The 6,525-nt window shown below is 55.5% G+C and overlaps 1 long non-coding RNA gene across 1 annotated transcript; it reads right to left on the bottom strand.

Moving 5' to 3' along the window:
* Positions 1-377: 377 nt before the first annotated feature.
* On the bottom strand, positions 378-6,258 carry LOC148221000 (uncharacterized). The gene is made up of 2 exons (XR_015808717.1): positions 5,810-6,258; positions 378-4,000 (listed from the first exon to the last, which is right to left on the bottom strand). It is a non-coding gene; the product is annotated as an uncharacterized LOC148221000 (long non-coding RNA).
* Positions 6,259-6,525: the final 267 nt, after the last annotated feature.

Consider the following 6,525-nt stretch of genomic DNA (forward strand, 5'->3'; position numbering starts at 1 on the left):
TTTTGCTCTCCAGATTAGCCCGAATTAAAATTCCACATCCCCCCAATTCCAGCAGGAAAAGAGAGGATTCTGCTCAGGATTCTCAACTCCTGAATGTTTGTCATTCCAAATGGAATTCCTCGCCAGGAATGAGGGGTTTAATGATAATTATTTTAATTAACAGCAAACCCGGAGCAGCAGAAGCTGTCCTATGGCAGGGGGTGGGATTTGGGATTTTGGGTGGGATTTAAATCCCACCTGAAACATTCCATGATTTCAGGGCTGCTCTGAACTCCTCCCAGCACCTTTTTCCAGCCCTCCAGGAGAGGATTTTCCCTCCATCTCCCCTTTCCCCCCTCCCTCCCTCGGCAGGCCAGGGAACATTTCCATTATCGAGGTTTAATCGCAGGTCGTGAAAGGTTTATTGGGAGTGAAACCTCTGCCGGTGCCGATAAAACCGCGGGGCTGGAAATCCGATCCTGGGGGAGACAGGAGGAGGAGGAGGAGGAGGGAGAGCCGGGGAGAGCCAAAGCACAGCAGGAGAAACACGAGGAAATTTGGAGAGTTGGGTGTTGGGGGAACCCACCTGGAGTTTTCAGGAAGATTTTGGAATTTGGGAGTTTCCTCCGTGATCTCCATGGGCAGCAGGGGAGGGAGGCTCTGCTGGTTTCTCCTGGATCATGGAATCCCTGAGGATGGGAAAGAATTCCAAAATCATCAAACCAGACCTTTGATCCCGCCCTTGTCCCCATCCCAGGGCAGGGAGTGTCACCTCCAGGGGATCCTCGGACACCTCCAGGCCCCTTCCAGTGCCTGACCACCCTTTCCATGGAGAAATTCCTCCTCATTTTGTCTCCTTGATGTGCTAAAAAATTCCAAGCCACACAACTTCCAGGCAGGATGAGACCGTGACAGGATGGATCCTGGGAGGACAAATCCTGGCAGGATGAATCCCTAACAGAATTAATTCCTAGCAGGATGAATCCATGCAGGATGAGACCCTGGTAGGATAAATCCTGGCAGGATGAGACTCGGGCAGGATAAATCCTGCCAAGATGAATTCCTGGCAGGATGGATCCCTGACAGGATGAATCCCGGGCAGGATGAATCCATGCAGGATGAGATTCCGGCAGGATGGATCCTGAGAGGATAAATCCTGGCAGGATGAATCCTGAGCAGAATGGATCCATGCAGGATGAATCCTGGCAGGATGAGACCCTGGCAGGATGAGACCCTGGCAGGATAAATCCCTGGTAGGGTAAATCCTGGCAGGATTGATCCATGCAGGATGAGACCCTGGCAGGATAAATCCAGCGATTCCCGGCGCTGAATTTCCATGTGAAGAGGAATCGATCCCCGCTGGTCAGGGAGCAGAGCACTCTGTAACTATGGCAATGCATCAATCACCGCCCCGAATTCCAGCCCGGGCCTTACCTGGCAGGAAATGCAGGAGCCAGCCCCGATCCAGCGGCATTTGGGATTCTCCAGGTTCCCTGTGTGGCATCCATGGAGCCCTGACCACGGCAATTTGAGGGGTTTTACCTGGGGGGGTTCAAAATTGCCCCCCACGCCGTGCCCAGGTGGGGTTTGGGCGCTGTTTTGGGCTCTTGCCGGGAAGTGGTGAAGTCACAGAATCCCAAATTTGGGCTGTGGTCACCAAACCCCTCCAGGCTCGGTCCCAAAACAGGACGAGGGGTGGCAGGGACACAAAATCCCAAACTGGGGTCTCACCCGGGCATTGGGGAATCCCAAATTTGTGCCGTGGCCTCCAAACCCTCCAAAATCCCCAGGGCAGGAGCAGAGGGGTCCCCTGGAGGAGCAGGACATGGTCTGGGGACCCTGAGGCTGGCGAGGGACAGCAGGGACATTGCTGAGGTCACTGCTCCAAACCTGCCCTGGAAAGGGATCGGGGGATCCCGGAAAGGGATTGGGGAGATCCTGGGATCAACGGGATCCTGGAAAGAGCTCGGGGAGATCCTGAAAAAGGATTGGGGGACCCTGGAACAGGCTCAGGGGGATCCTGGAAAGGGATGAGGGAGATCTAGAAAGGGATCAGGGAGAGCTTGGAAAAGGATCAGGAAATCACGATGTGGCTGGAATTCTGTACAGGATGGGGGTGGAAATCGGGACAGGATGGGGCTGGAATTCTGTAGAGGACGGGGCTGGAATTCTGGAGCGAATGGAGCTGAAATTCGGGATGGTTCCACACGGCACCAGCAGCCTCTGGCGGGCGCGGCGGGTCCTGCAGAGGAGCCGGGAAAAACCTGGAGAAGGAAAAGCAGCTCGGGCAGACCCTCAGCTCCCCCTCCTTCCACAGGTAGAGGGGGAAAAGCCGCTTATCCAGAGTGAAAAAAATGCGCTTTTCCAAAATAAAAAAAAAAAACAAACACTTTTCCTGAGGTAGAAAAGCTTGTCCAGAGTAAAAAAAGCTTATCCACGGTAAAAATCATTTATCCAGAATAAAAAATCCACTTTTCCAGAATTAAAAAATCCTTATCCATAGTAAAAAACCATTTTTTCAGAGTTAAAAAACCACGTATCCAATCCTAGAATGGGATTTTGGGGGGGAAATGGGGTTTCCTTAGAAGATTTTGGGTCTGGTTTTATTTATTGTAGGTCCATCTGTGTTGGGGCTGGGTTGGGCTGGGCAATTTTGGAGCATCCCTGCTTTCCCAGCGATGGGAATTTCAGCTCTCCTGCCTCCCCCGGCTCAGACTGGGCTTAAATCAACCTGAAACCGAGCTTAAAGGGCTCTGGAGAATAAGCGGGGAGGAAAATGTGCCGGGGTTTGGCTGTGATTTAGTGAGACCGCCTCAAATCCGTGTTTATGCAGCCCCTGGCTCAGTAAATCCCGGAATTACTGCTCCTCTTTAGGAGTGATTTAAGCTGGTTTAAAGGTTCCGAATTTGCAGCCAAATGGGTTTTTCAAAATAAAGAAATCCTGGAGTGTCCCAGAGCCCCCCGAAGCGGCAGCTCCTGCTTCTCCCGCAGGAAATTTGGGATGTTCCCACTCCGAGCTCTGCTCCAGCCCCCAGATCATCCTCATGGGGGTTTTTAACCCAATTTCAGCATCCCGTGCTGGAGCTGGGATAAATCCTCGTTTTTCTGAGCTCTCCCTCAGCTCAGCTCCAGGGGCTGAGTGGAGCCAGGATTTCATCCAAGGGCAGAGCTGGGAATGCTGGAATGGGCCGGGAAGGGCCTCAAAACTCGGCCGGGGAGGAATGCGGGACCCTGGGGGGAATTTTCTCCATTCCAAGCCCCGATTTCCCACCAGGAGCATCCCAAATCACAGGGAGCCGCATTCCCCTCCTCCAGCTCCAGGATGAATTATTTAATCCTGGAGTGCAGCAGCTCTGCTGAATTATTGAGGAGGATTTGGATCTGGAGGCTGATGGAGCAGAAGCAAAGAGCAGAGCACTGAACATCCGTGGGGAAATCCAGAAATTCAGGAATCCAGGACCTGTTTTTATTCCCTGGAAAACAGCAGGAGAGCGGCCTGAGATTTCCTGGGGGTGAATCCCAGGCAGGAAGAGTCGAGGAGAAGGAGAAGGAGAAGGAAAAGGAAAAGGAAAAGGAAAAGGAAAAGGAAAAGGAAAAGGAAAAGGAAAAGGAAAAGGAAAAGGAAAAGGAAAAGGAAAAGGAAAAGGAAAAGGAAGAAAACTTTTCTCTCTGAAAAGGAAATTTCTGCTCAGCCTTTGGGCAGCCCCACAGCCGCTTTCACCCCGCTCTGAAGGGAAATTCCTGTCCCTGTGGATTTGGGAAGCAAAGCCCAGGAGGGCTGTGCCACCTCCGTGTGACACCAGGGATTGTCCCTGCCCTGTCCCCACAGCACTTCCCACCTCACATCCAGCGCCTGGAGCTGTTTAAATCCCCCATGGAAAATTCAAGGAAAATACAATTTCTTTAATTTATTTCCCTGCCGGCCCCAGGTGCTGTTGGAGCCCTCTGACCCCAGGAGCCCAGGGAGGTTTTGTTTCCTTTTCCAGCCTTTGCCTCGCTCCTCCAATCTTCCTTCACGGCTCTGTGGGGGAAAAAGTCATTAAACACACACCTCCTTCTTGCTTTTATCACTGATCTGATTATCTTGTAATTCCCTCCCCGAGCAGCAAACGAGTATGAACCGAGTTCTATCCAATTTCAACGGATTTGTAAATAATCTGGTGGTAGTAAAAAAAAAGGGGGAGAAAAAAGAGGGGGGGGGGAAATCCTGTCTTTGTCATTTTTGCTTCTCCTTTATACAGAAATAAAAGGGATTTTATTGATGTAGCCATGCAAATCCACTTCGGGCTGGTCCGGGGTGATGGAGGGAGGGATGAGGGAGGGACTCGCTCCCAAAACCTGAGCTACACCTGGGGCTGCCAGACCTGAGAGAGGCACGAACGCTTCCCTGCCCAAATTCCCTCCAGGAAAACAAATCCCACCCCCCTGTCTGCAGCCAAAGTACAAAAAGTGGATTTTGGTGAGGTTTGGGGTTTATTTCCTGGTTGGGTTTTGCTGTAGGAAAACCGAGCTCTGAGAATGAACCACGCTCGTTTTCCTGTGCCTTTCCCCCAGTGGAGTCCTCTGAACCAGCTCTGTGTGCTCACGTGTATTCTCTTTCTCCTTCCTCTCCTCCTCCTCCTCCTCCTCCTCCGTCTGTTTCTGCTTCTGTTTCTCCCTCTCCCTCTTCTTCCTACTTATTTCTCCCTCTCCTCCTCCTTCTATTCCTTCTCCTTCTCCTTCTCCTTCTCCTTCTCCTTCTCCTTCTCCTTCTCCTTCTCCTTCTCCTCCCTCTCCTCTCCTCCTTCCTCTTCCTCCCTTCACTTTGGAATTCCCAAAATAGCCGATTGGCGCCGCCTGCTCTGGCGGCAGCCGCGGGATTGTGGGAGCGCTGCTCAGCTCAGCCCAGACCGAGGGAGCTGCCAGGAAACGGCATCCAAAAAAACCAGGGGGTGGATCCCGTCTGCCGAGGGGCAGCGCCAGAAATCACAGAAATCAGCAGAGAAATCATCATAGAAATCAGCACAGAACTCACAGAAATCAGCACAGAAACCAGCACAGAAACCAGCACAGAACTCACAGAAGCAATCACAGAAATCAGCATAGAAATCATCACGGAAATCACAGAAATCACCACAGAAATCGCAGAAATCACCACAGAAATCTTCACAGCAATCCCATTCCCGCTCTTCCTGCCGGCTCCACCCCCGCAGCCCCATTCCCGCTCCTGTCAAACCCCGGGAGCCAGGCTCGGGATTTGGGCCGTGCCAGAGGCTGGAGCTTCATCCACGGGACATGATCCCAATTGCACGGGACACCATCCCAGTTCCACGGGACACCATCCCAGTCCCGCAGGACACGATCCCAATCCCATGGGCACCCACCAGCCAGTGTGAGACTGGTTTAGTCCCTGTCCCTGAGGCCTGGAGTCCTCTCATTCCTGGGGGATCCTGTGCTGGAATGGGGATCCTGTGCTGGAGTGGGACCCTGTGCCGGCTCGGTGGATCCCATTCCAGCTCGGTGGATCCCATTCCAGCTCGGTGGATCCCGTTCTGGCTCGGTGGATCCTATTCCAGCTCGGTCGATCCCATCCTCCCTCCCCTCAGACCCGGCCCGGCCGCAGCCGCCCCGCTCCGTGCCCGGGACAAGCCCAGATGTGCCGGCAGCTGCCCGGAGGATTCCTGAGCGCTGCGTCAGCCGGGCAGGGAAACTCCGGGCAGGGGAGGGGGAGGAGGCGAGCAGCTCCCCCAGGGGCGGAAGGGATGGGGATGACGGCTCCAGCCTGCCGGGGAGCAACGGGAACCATCAGGACTCTGCAAAATGCCACGGACAGGAGCAGGACAAACCTCACCTGCGGCCGAGCACAACCAGAAATCGGGGCCCAGCCTGAATTGATTTAGGTCAAGGTTTTCCTTTAGGGAATCCCTCTCTCTCCGGTGAGCCCAGGAGGGGTCAGGTCTCCCCTTGGCCCAGCAGTTGCCAGCCCGTGGTCAGAGCCCGGGGATCGTGTCCCTGTCGGTGCCACCGGGACTGGCTGTGCCATGAGCCGGGCACACCCCAGCCGGGATTTCGGAGCTCGGCTCGCTCCCAATCAAGCAGAACAGGAACTGCAGCCCGGACCTTTCCCGGCCGGGCGGGCTCCACGCTCTGGGCTCCGTTCCCGCAGAGCTTCCCAAGGCGCCAGACCCAAATCCCAGCGCCGGGAGAGTCCAAAACCCTCGGGGTGTCCTCGTCCCTTGTCCCTTCTCCCTCCACATCTGCCCCAGAGCGAGCAGCAAACCTCGCTCTTGCCCCAGCCCCGGCCGGGGGCGCAGAGGAGGGGTTGGGGATGCAGGGGAGGGGCCGGGGGGCTCAGAGGAGGGGCCGGGGGCTCAGAGGAGGGGCCGGGGGCTCAGAGGAGGGGCCGGGGGCCGGCACACAAAGCCGGGGGCTGCTCCCGGGGCGGGCCCGGTGCGCGGGCGCGGGGTCCAGGCTCCTCCTCCGCCGCCGCGCCGGGGATGCTGCGGCCGGGCCGGCTCCGGGAGCCCCGCGGAGCCCCGCGCCGAGCCGAGGAGCCAGCGGCCACCC

This window comes from Sturnus vulgaris, chromosome 28 (assembly GCF_052056855.1).
Source record: "Sturnus vulgaris isolate bStuVul1 chromosome 28, bStuVul1.hap1, whole genome shotgun sequence".
NCBI lineage: Eukaryota > Metazoa > Chordata > Aves > Passeriformes > Sturnidae > Sturnus > Sturnus vulgaris.